Source organism: Plecotus auritus (genome assembly GCF_963455305.1).
Source record: "Plecotus auritus genome assembly, chromosome: 7".
NCBI classification, from domain to species: domain Eukaryota; kingdom Metazoa; phylum Chordata; class Mammalia; order Chiroptera; family Vespertilionidae; genus Plecotus; species Plecotus auritus.
This window is the reverse complement of record NC_137774.1, coordinates 57,816,016-57,835,431: the sequence shown is the minus strand read 5'-3', so window position 1 is coordinate 57,835,431 and position 19,416 is coordinate 57,816,016. Positions and strand designations below refer to the sequence as shown.

General features: G+C 41.9%; 2 pseudogenes across 2 annotated transcripts; both read left to right on the top strand.

Annotated features, from left to right (window-relative positions):
* Positions 1-4,717: 4,717 nt before the first annotated feature.
* Positions 4,718-14,268, top strand: LOC308252642 (protein SPT2 homolog; annotated as a pseudogene). The gene is made up of 2 exons: positions 4,718-5,235; positions 13,491-14,268. The product of its transcript is annotated as a protein SPT2 homolog (transcript).
* Positions 14,269-14,358: 90 nt separating this feature from the next.
* On the top strand, positions 14,359-14,912 carry LOC308252640 (protein SPT2 homolog; annotated as a pseudogene). The gene has a single exon. The product of its transcript is annotated as a protein SPT2 homolog (transcript).
* The last annotated feature ends 4,504 nt before the right edge of the window (positions 14,913-19,416 follow it).

Sequence of the window (19,416 nt, the reverse complement as noted above, 5' to 3'; positions counted from 1 at the left end):
TAAAAAATTAGGAAGGATTTTTATTCTCTTTAGTCTAAGAGACCAGGCTTGGTGAGCAAAGGAAAAACTTGTATTGCCACCACAACAGTCTAGCTTATTATTTATAAACTAGAGGCCCAGTGCATGAAATTCATGCAGTGGGGGGGGGGGAGGTTCCCTCAGCCCAGTGTGCTCCCTCTCGCAGTCCAGAGCCCTTGGGGGATGTCCGACTGAGGGACCTAAGCTGTCAGTTGGACATCCTTAGCACTGCTATGGAGGCAGGAGAGGCTCCTGCCAGCACTGCTGCACTGGCCAGCGGTGAGCCCAGCTACTGGCTGAGCAGCTCTCCCACTGTGGGAGCACACTGACCACCAGGGGGCAGCTCTTGCGTTGAGCATCTGCCCCCCGGTGGTCAGTGCGCACCATAGCGACCAGCCGTTCTGCCATTCAGTTGATTTTCATATTAGCCTTTTATAATATAGGACTAGGGGGCCGGTACATGAAATTCGTGCACTAGGGGGGGAGGGGGTGTCCCTCAGCCCAGCCTGCACCCTCTCTAATCTGGGACATCCCTCTCACAATCCAGGACTGCTGGCTCCCAACTGCTCACCTGCCTGCCTGCTTGATTGCCCCTAACTACTTCTGCCTGCCAGCCTGATCACCCCCTAACCACTCCCCTGCCAGCCTGATTGATGCCTAACTGCTCCCTTGCCAGCCCAATCACCCCCAATTGCCCTCCCCTGCTGGCCAGGTCGCCCCCAACTGCCCTCCCCTGCCAGCCAGGTCGCCCCCAACTGCCCTCCCCTTCCAGCCTGATCGCCCCCAACTGCCCTCCCCTGCAGGCCTGGTCCCCCATAACTGCCCTCCCCTGCTGGCCATCTTGTGGTGGCCATCTTGTGATGACATGGGTGTGGCCATCTTGTTACCACATGGGGGCGGCCATCTTGTGACCACATGGGTGAGGCCATCTTGTGACCACATGGAGATGGCCATCTTGTGATGACATGGGCGTGGCCAACTTGTGACCACATGGGGCAGCCATCTTATGATTACATGAGGATGGCCATCTTGTGTGAGGGTGTGATGGTCAATTTGCATATTACCTCTTTATTATCTAGGATTATCCTATGTTTTCCTCTAGAACATTTTTCCTAAAATGAAAATGGCTTTCTGTGTGCAGTTTACTTAAGCAATAAAATATAGAGTTAATTCAAAATTCTACCCCAAGAGTTAAGAAAACTGCTATCATTTTAAGTATATCTCCCTTCAGACATCTCTACATGCACACATTTCCTTTCTTCTGTTTTATCTCTGTATAATTTACTATTTTAGGTTCTTAATATGGATGCAAAACATGTAAATTTTCAACTTTTATTCCTAATATGTGCATTTATGAGTGCACATTTTTTCATAAGTTTTGGTATGTGGTATTATCATTTAGTTCAACTTATTTTCTAACTTGAATTGTGATGTATTTTTGGGGTTAGAAGTGGATTTCACAACTTTTAAATATAAGGAGTTTCTAGGTACTTCAGTTCCTGATTTCTGGATTAACTACAATGACAACAAGAAACATATTGTATATAATTTCAATTCTTTGAAGTTAGTTGAAACCTGCTTCATAGTCCAGCAGGTTCACTTGAAAAATAATTGAAATGCTCCTCCACTGCCATCTCGTGTGCATCTTGGGAGTAGCACCTCAGTGCAGGTCAGCAGGACAAGGGTGTGGCTATAGTGGAGCATCTCTAAGTGCTGAATGAAATGCTATTTAGGAGTGTATTTCAGAACTTTTAAAACTAAGAACTTTCCTATCATCAACAAGTGACAAGTGCTGGCAAGGATGTGGAGAAAAAGGAACCCTCGTGCACTGCTGGTGGGAATGCAGACTGTGCAGCCACTGTGGAAAACAGTATGGAATTTCCTAAAAAATTTAAATATGAAACTCCCATTTGACCCAGTAATCCCACTTCTAGGACTATATCCCAAGAAATCAGAAAAATTATATGTACCCCTATGTTCACAACAGCACAATTTACAATAGCTAAGATTTGGAAACAGCCTAAGAGCCCATCAACAGATGAGTGGATTAGAAAACTATGGTACATTTACAAAATGGAATACTATGTAGCTGTAAAAAAGAAAGAACTCTTACCATTCACAATAGCATGGATGGACCTGGAGAGCATTATGCTGAGCGAAATAAGCCAGTCAGAGAAAGATAAATATCACATGATGTCACTTATTTGTGGAATATAATGAACAAAATAAACTGATGAACAAAAATAAATCCAGAGACTTAGAAGCATCAAATAGACCGTCCAACCTCAGAGGGAAGGCAGGGGAAGGTGGGGGGAAGGGGAGAGATCAACCAAAGACTTGTATGCATGTGCAACTTGGGAATATTACCTTTATTATTTTTCAGCAGGAAAGGTTGTTGGGTGCAGTGAGTTACCTGATTGTTGAATGCAGTTTGCTGCTCAGGTTGTTGAAGTGTTTTACATGCTTACTGAAGTCTTGGTGTGAGACTATTCGTTCTGAAAGAGGTATGCTCTGTCTCTGAATGAGAGAGGTGTGTTAAATTTATTACGATTATAGATGTATCTAGTTTCCCTTGCAGCTCTCTTCTATGTACTTTGATTTCATGTTATGAAGTGCTTGTGAATTTGGATATTTCTGGTAAAATGAAATTATTGATATGAAGTGCTCTTTATTTATAGTAATGCTTCTTGCCTTCAAGTCTCCTGTGTTATCATATACTTTTTATTTTGTTTATGTTTGCTTAATATATTTTTTTGTATTCTTTCACTTTTGATATCTTTGTACCCTTAGGTTTTTGGTAGCTTTCAGTTTTTATATTAGTTATGAGTAAAGTGAGTTAATTTTTGGTTCAATATTTTTCCCATTCAGTTGTTCCAACACTCTTCATTATATAATGCATATTTTCCCACTGACCTAAGGAGATATTTTTATTTTACCAAATTTCCATATTTATTTGAGTCTATTACTGGACTTTGTTTTCTGTTCCATCAGTTTATCTATTCACAGGACATTATCCAAGTTTTTTAATTACTGTAGCTTTATAACACAACTAGAGGCCTGATGCATGAATATTCATGCAAGAATGGGCCTTCCTTACCCTGGCTGCCAGCACTGCCTTTGCTCTGGAGCCACCTTTTTGCTCTGGCCTGGAGCCGCCTTTCCACCTTCCCATACTGCCCAGAGGCCCGGAGTGGCTGGGGCAGTGCAGAATGCCTGCATCATTGCCATGGCAATGATGCAAGTGTCCCACCCCGCCCCCGGCTGCTCGGCGCCTGCGTATGCAAATTAACCCATCTTTCTTAATTTGCATACTCACTCCTAATTGGCTGGTGGGCGTCACAAAGGTATGGTCAATTTGCATCTTACTCTTTTATTAGTGTAGATACATTATTCTATTTGTTTGGGTAGCTTTTATTCATTCATTTTTTTCAGAATTTTATTTAAAAAATATTTTTATTAATTTCAGAGAGGAAAGGAGAGGGAGACAGAGAAACATCAGTGATGAGAGAGAATCCTCGATCAGCTGTCTCCTGCATGCTCCCCACTAGGGAGATCAAGCCTGCAATCAGGACATGTGACCTAACCAGGAATCAAACTTTAACCTCCTTATTCATGGGTCAACCACTGAGCCATGCTGTCCAGGCCAGAATTTTCTTTTACATTTTTCATTTTAACATGTGAACTTAAATGAGCTTGTTTTGGTCTTAAAAATCTTGCTGATATTTTAATCAAATCATAATAAATTTATAATCAACATTGGGAGATTGACATCATTATGGCTTTATTTTATTTTTTTACCCAAGAATACGATGTTACTGTCCAGTTGTTCAAGTGTCAGTTATTGGGTAGCATTTAAAAATTTTATTTATATACATTGTGCACATTTTTGTTAAGATCATTCCTAGGCATCTTATGTTTTGTTGCCATTGTACATTTTCTTCGATTATATATTTCATGTACTGTTTTAAAGGATATGTATTTATATGCATGTTATCTCTCTCTTCCTCTCTGAAATAAATAAAAAAGATATTAAGTGAGTAAGATTAATGATAGTTAGTAAAAAAAATCAATATGAACTTTTGTTTCTTCACCATATAAGCAAGTATTCAGACATTTTGGGAGTACATGTCTATCACCATTTCTGATTTTAAAAAATATATGGTAATACTGATTTTCAGAGAGAGAGGAAGGGAAAGGGAGAGACTGAAACATTGATGAGATAGAGATATCACTTCAATCGGCAGCCTCCTGCATGCCCCCTTCTGGGGATTGAACCCACAACCCTGGCATGTGCCCTGACCAGGAATCAAACCAGCAACCTCTTGGTGCCTGAGAGAATACTCAATCCACTGAGCCACACCAGCCAGGCTGAAATGAGATTTAACAATTAAACTAAAGTAACTTATTCTCAACTGAATGATTATGTCAATGAATGTGGAACAATCTACTAATTTATCTTGTGGATGTAAAACTTTTATTTAAAGTTTCAAAGGTGGGAGCGCAGCATTGGACTTGTAAGGATATAGGCTGCTTGAGGAAGGGGGCAGGCAGACCGCCATGGACAGCGCCGGAATTGGTCATGCTGAGTAGAGGTAGGAAAGAGGCAGCCAGCCAGTTCATTTGGCTGCAGCTGGCCACTGGGTAAGATGCGCTTTCATTCCTCTCCGAGAGCTGGCCCATTTTATCCAGTTCGGTCAACATGGATTTCAGGGAAATTCTCATGATAGCTTCTAAAGGACAAGGAACCAACAGCATACCAAAAAGGTATAGTTTGGCAGTGGGTCCTCCCAAAAAAGACCCCAAAGTTAAGGTGTCCAATCAGCAGCATACAAGCTTTTCTCAGAAGAAAAGTGGAGGAGCTCGGACAAAAAGCCTTAGAGAAAAAAAGGAGAAAAGAAGAAGTAGTGAAAAGGTGAATTGAGCTAAAACATGAGAAGAAAGCAAGAGCTATGGCCAAGAGGACAAAGGACAATTTCCATGGTTAAATGGGATTCCTGTTGAGGAAAAGTCAAAGAAAAGACAAGCAATGGAAAGCCACTAGTCAGGGAACAGACCAAGAGTATGAAATAGAAGAAGAGGAAGCATTCTTAGAATAAAATCAAGCAGCATCAGAGCAAGAACCTCCTCCCAAAGTTGAAAGTAAACTAAAGGTCCCCCTTAAAGTGCCCCACCATCATGAGCTTCACTGACCTACTCAGGCTGGCTGAGAAAAAGCAGTATGATGTGAGAGTCCATGTCCCGTATGGTTCTGGGTTTGGGATCTGGAGAAGGGCTGTGGACAAATGATGAGACAAGACAAGAAATAATGTGGAAATAATGGGGGCCAGGCGGAGAGTCCAATGCAAGGGCAAGGACTTCACTGGTACCCAGGCCCTGCTAGCCTTTTATTCAATTTTAGATACACATATTGCCCTTAGGCAGGCAATTCTGGTAACGGACAGACTATCTTAAAGGTCAGTAAATATTAGTAAAGATTTACTTTGAGACTATTTGGTCAGGAAATTGCTTGGGCCACCATTGTCTCGAATAAACAATCAGTGCATAGCTTTGGCCCTTGCCAGAGCTCAAGGTTCATGAGCCTTCTGCGTTCCTTGTTTACACTTTTCTGATAGGGAAGGCAATGGGTAGCTTTCAACATCTCCCCCTTCTCTTTTTCTTAATAAATGTTGAAAACTGAATGCTACCTGAAGGGTTCAAGTCCTTTTAAGACTCTTCATTCCACATCTGCAGACTAGAAATAAACATAAGAATAAAAATGAGACAAGCAATAGTGGTTACGCTGAGAGGCAAATGTAAGGAGATCCAGTGGAAGAGATTAAATTCTTTCATGTCTTTTTTAAATTGCTGCCAGGCATCTAAGGTATTCATTTGTAAGTTTGCCTGGGATAGTTGTACAATATGCTGTTGTAATTCTAAAATATCAAGGGTTGTGTTACCTTTACCCCAAGCACCAAGAAAGTGATTTTTTATTGATTCCCAATAGGGAACAGGGGTGGGGGGGGGGGTATAACACAAATCTGGGGAAAAATTATAATGACACTACAAAGATATTCTTTGCTCTAAGCTGTGGATTTTATCACCCATCCACAAGACTGTAGACTTTAATGCTGATATTCTATCTCAAACTGGCTATCAATTCTTTTTTGTATAGATAGGTCTTAGTTACATTTTTCTTAAATGGTTGTGCAAACTGAGAAGTTTGAACAGTTTGTACCATGGATGAAGCAGCAATGCCCACAGAAGTAAGTAACGTTATGAGGGCAAAGAGTTCTGCAATTAACATTCCAGGAAATCTTTTTTGTCTTTTTAAGATTTTTACCAGATCATGTAACAGTAGGTTTGATGAGATTCCCAAGGCTGGGTTAGGTTAGTAGGAAACTAAGCGAAAGCCGGTTGTTTTAAAATCATGAGGGAATCCTTTTGGAATGTAAAATTAATACAATGGGATAGTGTGCAGTCTGGCTTGTAATATTAAGGTGCATCTGGATGGGGCCTGAGAGGAGTACAAACGGATCAAATACACAGGCAGTGGCAAATACTGTCTTATTGGGAGTTCCCCATAAGGTACGAATGGAATTATCTGAGCGTTAAAACTATACTATTTAATAGGTGCAAGTGCAGCAGCTAATTTCCATTGCGTATTTTGTAGGGGCCAGTTGTCATGTTGAAATTGAGATCCAACAAATCCTCCTCCATGCCATGAAATGGAGTGATTAGCTTTAACATATAGATAGGATGTGTTCTCCTTCCATTTTAGGGTGCGATTGTTACTATATGCAAACCCGTAGGGGCTCCAGTCCACAAAGGAAAGACTGTTATTAAGTTTGCTGCTGGTGGGGTGGTCACTATAACAGTCTTGCCAATTAATTTCTTCCTCGGTGGGGTGCCATTCATAAGACTTCTTACATAACGGCTTAGTGGGGGGGGGGGGGCGTGTCTTAGTAAAGTTACATTTTCTGCACCTCTCCCCAGAGCAAGTAGTGATAGTAGATGTATTTGGGCTTTTGCTTCCCCCTCCTTTGGTGTCCATGTTAGCCAGAAGCCTCTTTTTAATTTTACACACAAAGGAGCTGTGGTTTGGTTCTGTGTCATACAAAAGGGAAGCTAGGTGGCGACACCCATGTAATTATACTTTGTCCATATACTTCCTTGCCCCACCCGTGGTCCTCCTGGGTGACCAAAGTGTTTGGTGTTATTGGTGACTACATTAGGCAGGGGATCAGCCCACATAAGGGGTCTTACCCATGGAGGGTCAGGAACATAAGTCCAAAATACTTCCCCATTTGCCCCGGTAGCATTACCGCACAGCTGATGACTGCCCGCAGGGCAAGAAAGACATTCTCAGGCGTTCTTGGGGTTCTGGTCTCCTCACAAATTCACTCAGCTTTCTGGACCATCTTCTTCACCATCCCCCAGGTGACCTCTGGGCTATTTGTCTCATCCTCTTCCCACTCCTTATCTTCAGTGGGTTGCTTGGGGCTGCTGCTATCTGGGCTGGGGCAGTCAATTGTCTGCAGCTGTAAGGCGTGGCTCCAGGTGCAAGGTCCTCATTAACCTGGCCAGTTCCTCCCTCGGATCCATGTAATATTTCTTGTGGGAATCCACATGGGCTTCGAGAAATTTTCTGGAAATATACAAGCGTACCCTTGACCAAATGTTAACAGGGGATTGGGGCCCTTCCATAAACCAGACTCGGGATCTTTCCCTTTAACCAGACCATTTTCCTTTGGCTTATTCTGACACCAGTTTATTTCCATGGGTGTCGTGCCATTGGCATCACAAGTGAAAAAATTTAAAGTATTTAAGGCTTAGTGTAGTCTACCTACAGGCGATTTCTCCATATTCCCCCTTTTCTGTTTTTCAAGTTGGAATTTTAGCCTATGATGCTGGTGTTCTATAATTGCCTGTCCCTGCGAATTATATGGTATTCCTGTAATGTGCTGAATTTTTCACTTTTTACAAAATTGCTGGAAGTGACAGCTTGTGTAAGCAGGTCCATTGTCAGTTTTAATAATTTTTGGAATTGCCGTGATGGCAAAAGCAGCTAGGCAATGATTAATAACCTGTTTTGCCATTTCCCCTGTAGATGCAGTAGCCCATAGGCCCTTTGAAAAGGTATATACAGAGACATGCAATGCCCCAAGGTGTCCAAAAGGAGTATAATGTGTTACATCCATTTGTCAGATATGTTCCCTTATCAACCCTCGAGGGTTAATTCCTGTATTAGGCCCTTGAGGCAGATGTAACATGCAAGTGGGACATTCTCTGATAATCTGTTTTGCCTGCTGTTGAGTGATCCAGAATTGTTTGAACAACATTTTGGCAGGCTGATGTAAAAGCTGATGAGATTCTGAGGCCTATTTTAATAAAGCAACCAATTGATCGGCATGTGCATTTCCTTTTGTTAGCCGGCCAGGTAATACACTGTGAGCTCTGATGTGAGTGATATAAAAAGGATATTGTCTCTGTTGTACAATCTGCTGAACTTGTTTAAATAGTAAAAAATAAACTTTGGTCACTGAGCCATTTTAACAGAGCAGTTTCAATTCCATTCACTAGGCCCACAGCATAAGAAGAGCCAGAGATAATATTAAGAAGCTCTTGGAAATCCTGCAATGTAGCCTTAATAGCCTCTAATTCAATTCTTTGTACAGAAGTATGACTGATCAGTCTGAGTCGGTCTGAGTTCATTGTATGATAGGCAGCTTTACCATTCGATGATCCATCAGTAAAAACAGTTAATGCTCCAGGAATAGGTTCCTGCCTAGTATTTTTTTGGTATAATAAGGGCGTATAATATAAAAACTGTAGTAATTTGTCTTTTAATAGGTGACAACTAAGTTCCCCTGAATATCCACTTAGTCCAATTTGCCAATTCAAATCAGTTTGAAATAATATTTCTAATTGCTTCCCAGTGAGGGGAAGGTAAATGCATTGGGGTTCTTCTCTAAGCTGCCTGCAGTGCTTTCTAAGTTGAGATATCAACTGAGCCATAAGTTCTATATATGTAACCGCAGTTTTAGAGGATTGATGCCCTAGTCAGTGGTTCTCAACCTTCCTAATGCCGTGACCCTTTAATATAGTTCCTCATGTTGTGGTGACCCCAACCATAAAATTATTTTTGTTGCTACTTCTTAACTGTAATTTTGCTACTGTTAGTGAATCACAATGTAAATATCTGTGTTTTCCAATGGTCGTAGGCTCTACAGCAGCAGTTCTCAACCTGTGGGTCACGACCCACAGGTTGAGAACCGCTAGCAGGATCACCTAAGACCATCAGAAAACACAGATATTTACATTACGATTAATGTACCCTAATAATTTTTGGAAGTCATTTAAAGTTTTAAGGCGATCTTATTTCCACCTTTTGAGGCCTACTACATTGGTTTTCAATTATGGTTCCCAGATATTTGAAAGGCATTTCTTTCTGTACCTTTTCTGGAGCAATTTTTACATTGCCAAAGTCTGCTCTTCCCATGGACTTGCTAAGAGCAAGTCATCCATGTAATGAATAATGTAACATCGGGAATATTTGTGCCTTAAAGGCTGAACAGCTTGAGCTACATATTTTTGACACTAGGTGGGGCCATTGGCCATTCCTTGAGGCAAAACTTTCCATTGATATCTTTTCATGGGTTCTATATTATTAATAGCTGGCACTGAAAATGCAAATCTCTGTTTATCTTGAGGTGCCAAGGGAATGGTGAAGAAACAATCCTTAAGATCTACTACTATAAGAGACCAATCTAGAGGGATTTGCGAAGGCGCTGGGAGTCCAGGCTGTAAAGCTTCCATGGTATGCATAGTAGTGTTAACCGCTCTAAGATCATGTAACAATTGCCATTTTCCTGCCGCCTCCTTAGGTATAGTAAATATAGGGTGTATTCCACGGACTATTGGAAGGCTCTATGTGGCCAGCCTCTATTTGTTCCTGTATTAATTCATGAATATGACCTAATTTCTCCTTGGTTAATGGCCACTGATCCACCCATATAGGTCTATCATCTTTCCATTGTATAGGATCTGCATGAGAGTGAGGAGATTGAGCAGTGACCACTCCTCAAAAGGTTGATATCCTGCCGAAACCGGTTTGGCTCAGTGGATAGAGCGTAGGCCTGTGGACTGAAGGGTCCCAGGTTCGATTCCGGTCAGGGACACGTGCCTTGGTTGCGGGCACATCCCCGGTGGGAGGTGTGCAGGAGGCAGCTGATCGATGTTTCTCTCTCGTCGGTGTTTCTGGCTCTCTATCCCTCTCCCTTCCTCTCTGTAAAATATCAATAAAATATATTTTTAAAAAATGTTGATATCCTAATCCTTGTCTTCCTGGGTTTCCTTTGGCTTGGATGGGCTCTTTAATTCCCTGATTATTTTTTCCTAAGCTTTGACCAGTCTGATATCCCATCTGATTTATTAACTGCTGTCATTTGCCGGTAATAATAAAAGCTTGTAAACCTTCTAAAACATCCCGGCCCCATAAGTTGACTGCAATCCCAGAGACTATGTAAGGCTGAAACCATCCTGCCTGTCCTTCATCTTGCCAACTTAACACTGCAGCACTGTGTTGTGTATTATCAGGAACTCTGATCCCCATGATAGAGCTTATAGCTTCTACCATGGACCAACTTAGAGGCCAGAATTCTTTGCTGATAATGCTGACATCGCTCTAGTGCCTACTAAACCTTTAAATCGTTTTCTCTCTATTCTTAAATTAATCATAGGATGGGTTTTGCTAATTTCATGTATCCAATAGATATCTGAGCTTCCAAATCCTTGTGTTTCTCTTTTCCTATTTATAGCTTCGCCTTGCTGAATAAAAGGTAGAAGTAGTATCTGAGCAATTCTTTGTCCTGAAGTAATTTGCATAATATGATTACATTCTAATATTACCTTAATTTCTCCCTCATAGTCTGAATCTATGACTCCAGGCAGAACAGTTAGTCCTTTCAGAGTTTTTCCACTTCTCCCTAAGATTAATCCTAAAGTTCTTGGTGGCACAGGTCCCCAGATTCCTGTAGGAACAGCTTGCTGAGCCATATTGGGGGTCAAAGTGACCGCTATAGTACTGTTAAGAACTAGGCCTGGGCTCCCTGGAATGGCTCAGCTGAGGGAGTCCACTGTGGGCCTTGCAGGGCAAATTTCCCCTATTGATGACGGGGCTGGGGGGCCGTTTCCCTGTGGTTGGCCATTCCCTATGTCTTGATCTAATGGCTGCCCATTTTTATGAAATTTCTATCTACATTAACCAACCCAATGGTTTCCCTTCTGACTTCTAGGACACAGAGAGGTTTAATCTGTGTTGACTGAATTGGGAGGCAGAATGCTCACGCCTTTCCCTAGATCGCCACCTTGTGTCCTTCTTGGTTGCTTACTTTCTTTTTAAAATGTCCTGTTCTTCCACAATTATAACACCTTTTATTCCCCACTGTTACAGCGGCAGCAAGTAAGTTTGCTTGAAAAGTGCCTGACCCCACATTCTGACATGCTCGAAGCATTTCTGTAATGGTACTATTTTTTTCTCAGAGGCGTCAGGCATTTCTTACAATCAGCATTGGCATTTTCATAAGTTAATTGCTGAATTAACATGTCTCCTGCTGTTTCATGTTGAATCTGGCATCTCACTGCTTGAGTGAGGCAAGCCACAAAGTCAGAAAATGACTCTGTAGGCCCTGCATACATTTACTAAAAGCTCCCTCAGGGTCCCCCCCCTTTATTTTTTTAAATGTGATTTTTTAAAAAAAAAAATATTTTATTGATTTTTTACAGAGAGGAAGGGAGGGGAATAGAGAGTTAGAAACATCGATGAAAGAGAAACATCAATCAGCTGCCTCCTGCACACCCCCTACTGGGGACGTGCCCACAACCAAGGTACATGCCCTTGACCGGAATCGAACATGGGACTGCTTTCAGTCCGCAGGCTGACGCTCTATCCACTGAGCCAAACCGGTTTCGGCCAGGATCCCCTTTTGATGGTAAAGCCCACCAAGCTCTTCTTCCACAAAGTCTAATTTGCTCATATGCCTGTTGCACATAATTTAGCTGATTTTGTATGCCATAATATTGTCCCAGTCCTGTCAGTATTTCATAAGTTATTTGAGCATTCAGCCCACAGTTTGCATGGGCTTGCTCCTGACATTTCTCCAAAATTTCTCCCTTCCATAGTAAATAATCTCCTCCATCCAGAGTTGCGTGAGCCAGAGAATACCAATCATAAGGAGCTAAGAATGCTTCAGAAATATTAGTCATAATTTCTCTGGTAAAAGAGCTATAGGACCATTCTGGACTATGCTTACATGCAAGGACTTTATCATTTTAAAGTCAAATTTTTCATGATGTCTTATTATATGATTCGGGAGCTGTAGGTCAGCTACTTGTATAATAGGAAAAGCAAGTTGATCCTCCACCGTCATGTGCTTTAATCCTTCTCGGATTGCTCTTTGCATAGGTGATTCTATTAATGGTGAATTAAATGTTTCAGGATTAGGACATGGAGGTGGAGGGGGCCATGAAGGCGATTCCTCCAATTTTTCTTTTTGCTCCTCTTTAGGAGCAGAAGGTGCAAGGGGAGGAGGTTTATCCTCTTTTGTTTCTCTAAAAGGCTCTAGCAAATGCAATACCATGTTCCACAAGGAGAGACAATTTGGAGGCAAATTTTTCCCCTGCTGCTGAGGTTTTTTCAAGTTATGACTAACTCTTTCCCAACATTCAACATCTAATGTACCTTCTTCAGGAAACCAGAGATTATGTTCTATAATAACATGCAAAAACTGTAAGAGAATACCTTCTGACACTTTAATTCCTTTATCCTTAAGCATGCAAACCAAAAGTCTACAATAAAGTTTCTCCCCTTTTGACAAATTCTGCCCCATTAGCCTGGCTAAAAAAAAAGACGTTCCCACTTTACTTACAGATCTCAACTTCTGCAGCTGGCTGTGGGCTTTGCACGCTGAGAATTTCCCCACCTATCCGGTGAATTCTTTTTCCCCACCTTGCTGGTGAAACTTTGTTTTTCTGCTCCAGGCAAATCTTCTTCTCCAGATATCCATCATTCGAGGTGCCAGATGTGAGAGTCCACGTCCCACGTCGCTCGGGGTTCGGGATCTGGAGAAGGGCCGTGGTCAAATGATGAGACAAGACAAGAAATAATAATGGGGGGCCAGGTGGAGAGTCCAATGCAAGGGCAAGGACTGAACTGGTGCCCAGGCCCTGCCAGGCTTTCATTCAATTTTAGATACACATATTGCCCTTAGTCAGGCAGGCAATTCTGGTAACAGAAAGACTATCTTAAAGGTCAGTAAATATTAGTAAAACTTTACTTTGAGACCATTTGGCCAGGAAATTGCTTGAGCCACCATTGTCTCGACTAAACAATCAGTGCATAGCTTTAGCCCTTGCCAGAGCTCAAGGTTCATGATCCTTCTGCATTCCTTGTTTACACTTTTCTGATAGGGAAGACAATAGCTAGCTTCCAACAGTATGAACCAGTGGAAATCAAGGTAGTGAAAAACACACACACACACACACAGAAAAGTGACCTATGATTGCACAAGAACTTAGAGAGTGAAAACTTCTTGAATGAAGACATATGAAAAAGAAGCCTGAAGCAGATGCAGGACTACCTCTGACCAAAATGGTGCCTTCTCATACAGAAAGTATGGGCACAAAAACTTGCAGAGTTTCCAGGGACAAGCATCCTTCTCCCAAAGGTACTCCCCTTCCTCATGCTGAGAAGAAATCCAGACCCAGCACAGATAAGAAACATTTAGGTTTGTTTTCATCCAAATCCATGCCAGGAGAGAGAACCAAAGTAGGATCTAGCAACTGCTCCCAAGCCTCACTTCGGAAGGACCATGACAGGCCTGTTTACAATGGGGCTGGAAAGACCCACTTGAGCACCTTTTCACCAAGTGTTCCAAAGACTCCTGCTAAAGGGACTCAGAAATCTGTTACTTAGCACACAGCCAAAAAAATCTCCTCTCCATCCCAGCCATTCCAGACCTGGACCTGTGGTCTCCCCAAATAAGGCTAAGAGTCCAGGTGTCAGGCAGTCAGGCAGCAGCTCCAGCCCAGTTCCTGGGCAGCCCATCACAGGGAGTCTTTGGCCTATGGTTAGTTCTGGCTCCATGCCCAGGCACCAGAATGGCAGCTCTAGCTCAGGACCTGAGCACTCGATAAATCAGTGGGACCAAGAGGCCAGCCAGTGACTTAAATCCTCCTGGAAGGACAGTCAGCAGTATAGGTGGCTCTGGATGACCTATCAGTGGCCCAGGTGGTTCTAGGAAGTCAGTGGTCAGTTCTGGTGGCTCTGGGTGGCCTGTGCACAATCCACATAACTGACGACCAATGAGTGGCTCAGTGCCCCCCAGGCGGTTAGTCAGTGGCTCTGGGTGATCAGTAAGTGGCAGTTTCAGCTAGACAGACTGTCAGCAGTTCAGGCCCTAGAAGACCAGTGAGCAGCTTGGGACCTGGGTGAATAGTTAGTAGCTTAGATCCCCCCATAAGCCCAAATGCACTTTTGTCTCAGAAACAATATCTTCTAAGAATATCATTACCCAGCCCACCAATGGACAGATGAATGGAGTGAAGCCTTCTTTAGCTGGCTATAGATCTGCCCAACGTTCTCAAGGGTTTCCCTTCCCTGGTGGTTACAAAAGACAGTGAGAATATGTAGAGGAGGAAGATGAGAACTATGACTCCAAAATGGAAGATTTTTATCAAAGATGAAGGAGAATCTCAGGAAGAAATATCTAAGCACATTCTTTGGCTATGACCGAAAAAAATACAAAGATAAAGAAGCAAAGAGTTTAAGACCAGGTATGCAAGAGGACTTGGAGGAAATGAGATCGGAGGAAGAAGCAACAAAATTCGGAGAGGTCAAGAAGCTGAAAAGACGTTAGCTGCTGCTTTTATTTATTTTTGTGAAACACTGGAGACACTCTACTGCAAAGAAGTCCTGCCTTTGGACTGAAGAAGCCCATTATAATTTTAGATTTACTAGTGGCCCAGTGCACGAAACTCATGCATAGGGGTGGGGGGAGGGTGTCCCTCAGCCCGGCCTGCACTCTCTCCAATCTGGGACCCCTTGGGGGATGTGTGGGATCGGGCCTATGCTGGCAGTTGGACATCCCTCTCACAATCCAGGACTGCTGGCTCATAACCGCTTGCCTGCCTGCCTGCCTGCCTGATTGCCCCTAACTGTTTCTGCCTGCCAGCCTGATCACCCCCTAACCACTCCCCTGCTGGCCTGATTGACACCTAACTGCTCCCCTGGTGGCCTGATCGCCCCCAACTGCCCTCCCCTGCCGCAACTTGCCTTCTCCGCCGGGACCCACCTCCTCTGCGTGAGGTGAAGGAGATGCTCGACCCCCAGGCCTCACCACACGAAGTGGCTGCTGCGCCCCACCTCCTCTGTGCACTTGGCCATCTTGTGGTGGCCATCTTGTGGCAGCCATCTTGTGGCAACGTCACGTGCGAGGGCCACTTAGGCTTTTATTAGTATAGATACTTGGATCCTCAAGGACAAGGAATGGATACTATACACTGAGTGGCCAGATTATTATGATCTCTGAATGCATAATACTCTCCAGCCAGCCTGGCCAGGGGGAGGGGACATGGGCGGTTGGCCGGCCTGCCTGCTGGTCGAGGGAACAATTTGCATATTAGCTTTTTATTATATAGTATATACACTGAGTGGCCCGATTATGATGCATTCAGAGATCATAATAATCTGGCCACTCAGTGTATATATATATTTTTTAATATATTTTATTGATATTTTTTACAGAGAGGAAGGGAGAGGGATAGAAAGCTGGAAACATCGATGAGAGAGAAACATTGATCAGCTGCCTCCTGCACACCCCCAACTGGGGATGTGCCCGCAGCCAAGATACATGCCCCTGACCCGAATCGAACCCGGGACCCTTCAGTCCACAGGCCGACGCTCTATCCACTGAGCCAAACCGGTTTCGGCACACTCAGTGTATATTTTGAGCATAAAGTATTTTCAAATAATTTCTAGGGTGAGAGCTGTAGTGCAGATGACATAATGCCCAGTGAGTGCTCTTAGGAAGTTAACTGCTCACAGATGCCAGCCTCAATCCTGATGAGCTATGCACTCTAATGTGGGGCCCACTCAACAGCCAGCCAATCTTCTTTTGTTCCTTTGCTATTTTAAAAAGGAAAAAATATTGCCTCTTGACTTCCATAATTCTGTTGATGGGTGAGTAGGGCAATGGCCGGCTCCCAATCAAACTTATTTTGTCTTTTTATAAGGAATCTGACCCTTCCATGAATATTGTCAGCAATAAAGTGACCTGTTCTAATCTATATATTTGGATTGAGAACTTGAAAATGTAGAATAGGCTTTATAATTATATGGATGTCATCTCTGTGACTTTGAAGTAAAAAGTAGAATAAATTATATTGTATTCTATATTCATGGATTGGATGCTGAGCATTCTTATTCACTAATTTAGGTGATTAGGCAATTAACAAAAAAATTCAAGTTAAAAAACAAGTTATGCTATATGGTGTAAGAATATTCTTTTCCAAATTTTCCTTTCAGATTTATTGTAAAATAGACAATGTTACTGTGCTTGTTTTGCCCTAAAAAGTCATTTTATATTGTAGAAAAAATATTTTATTCAAAGATTAGAATTGAAAGAGTAATAGTTTAAAAAATAAGCAAGTGACACGTGAGGCTCCCCTTACTCCCCCATTATAAAGATATTTTGGAATCCAAAGTGCCTTTGTGTCTCTTGATGTTAATGACTTTGTATTTTTATCTTAAAATTCCTTAGCAATTAATGGCAAAAAAACCCCACAAAACTAAATTCATGTGTATCAAGAGAAAATAAATAATAAATAAATAAATAAAGTTTCAAAGAGTACCAAAATTTTGCATTGGACGTACTGATTTTAAGCTCATTGTTAAGAAATAACATTCCTTTCTAAAAGATTTAGTTGGAAAAAAAACTGGTGTAAGAAGAGAACTTTACCAGGAGTTTTTTTTAATTTTATAAAATTTTTATTGTTTAAAGTATTACATTTGTCTCCATTTCCCCAATTGGCCTCTCCCTGACTGCTCCCACCCCCCAGCACATGCCCTCACTCCCTATTGTCTGTGTTCATTGGTTATGCTTATATGCATACATACAAGTCCTTTGATTGTTCTCTTACCTCACCCTCCCAACCTCCCTGCCTTCCCTCTGAGGTTGGATGGTCTGTTCGATGCTTCTAAGGCTCTGGATCTATTTTTTGTTCATCAGTTTATGTTGTTTATTATATTTCACAAATGAGTGAGATCATGTGATATTTATCTTTCTCTCCAGGACCATCCATGCTGTTGCGAGTGGTAGGAGATCCTTCCTTTTCACAGCAGTGTAGTATTCCATTGTGTAGATGTACCACAGTATTTTATTTATTTTTTTAACCTTTTTTTATTAAGGTATTATATGTGTACATATCTTACCATTGCCCGCCCCACCCCACTCCCATACATGCCCTCACCTCCCAATGTTTTGCATCGGTTGGTTACTCTTATATGAATGCATATAAGTCCTTCAGTTGATCTCTTATTTCCCCCACCTCTCCTTAACCTTACCGCTGTAATTTGACAGTCTGTTTGATGCTTTACTGCCTCTGTATCGATCTTTTTGTTCATCAGTTTATAATGTTTTTCATTATCCCCAAATGAGTGAGATCATGTGGTATTTTTCTTTCATTGACTGGCTTATTTCACTTAGCATAATGTTCTCTAATTCCATCCAGGTGCCTACAAATGGTAGTAATTCCTTTTTTTTTATGGCAGCATAGTATTCTATTGTGTAGATATACCATAGTTTTCTGATCCAGTAATCTGCTGATGGGCACCTAGGCTGTTTCCCAATCTTAGCTATTGTACATTGTGCTGCTATGAACATAGGGGTGCATATATCCTTTCTGATTGGTGTTTCTAGTTTCTTAGGATATATTCCTAGGAGTGGGATCACTGGGTCAAATGGGAGTTCCATTTTCAGTTTTTCCAGGAAACTCCATACTGTTCTCCACAGTGGCGGCACCAGTCTGCATTCCCACCAGCAGTGCACGAGGGTTCCTTTTTCTGCGCATCCTTGCCAACACTTGTCATTTGTTGATTTGTTGATGATAGCCATTCTGACAGGTGTGAGATGGTGTCGCATTGTCGTTTTGATTTGCATCTCTCGGATAATTAGTGACTTTGAGCATGTTTTCTTGTGTCTCTTGGTCTTCCTTCTGTCTTCTTTCGAAAAGATTCTATTTAGGTCCGTTTCCCATTTTTTTATTGGATCATTTATCTTCCTTTTATTAAGTTGTATAAGCTGCCTGTAGATGTTGGAGATTAAACCTTTATCAGTGATAACATTTGCAAATATGTTCTCCCATACAGTGGGCTTTCTTGTTGTTTTGTTGATGGTTTCTTTTGCTGTGTAAAAGCTTTTTATTTTGATGTAGTCCCATTTGTTTATTTTCTCTTTGGCTTCCATTGCCCTAGGGGCAGTATCAGTGAAAAAGTTCTTTTGGTATATGTCTGAGATTTTGCTGCCTGTGGATTCCTCTAGTATTTTTATGGTTTCCCGTCTTATATTTAAGTCCTGTATCCACTTTGAGTTTATTTTTGTGTATGGTGTAAGTTGGTGATCTAGTTTCATTTTTTTGCATGTATCTGTCCAATTTTCCCAACACCATTTATTGAAGAGACTGTCTTGACTCCATTGTATGCTCATGCCTCCTTTGTCAAATATTAATTGTGCATAGTGGTTTGGGTCGATATCTGGATTCTCTATGCTATTCCATTGATCTATATGTCTGTTCTTGTGCCAGTACCAGGCTGTTTTGAGGACAGTGGCTTTGTAATACAGCATGAAATCTGGTATTGAGAGCCCTCTTACTTTATTCTTCTTTCTCATGATTGCTGTGGTTATTCGGGGTCTTTTTTTTTTATTCCAGATGAATTTTTGCAGAGTTCTTCCTAGGTCTGTGAAATATGCCGTTGTTATTTTAATGGGGAGTGCATTGAATCTATAGATTGCTTTGGGTAGTATGGACATTTTAATGATGTTGATTCTACCAATCCGTGAACATGGTATGTTCTTCCATCTGTTTAAGTCTTCCTCTATCTCTTTTTTCAGTGTCCTGTAGTTTTCCACATATAGGTCTTTTACCTCCTTGGTTAGGTTTATTCCTAAGTATCTTAATTTTTTAAAATATATTTTATTGATTTTTTACAGAGAGGAAGGGAGAAGGATAGAGAGTCAGAAACATCAGTGAGAGAGAAACATCGATCAACTGCCCCCTGCACACTCCCCACTGGGTATGTGCCTGCAACCAAGGTACATGCCCTTGGCCAGAATCAAACCTGGGACCCTTGAGTCCGCAGGCCGA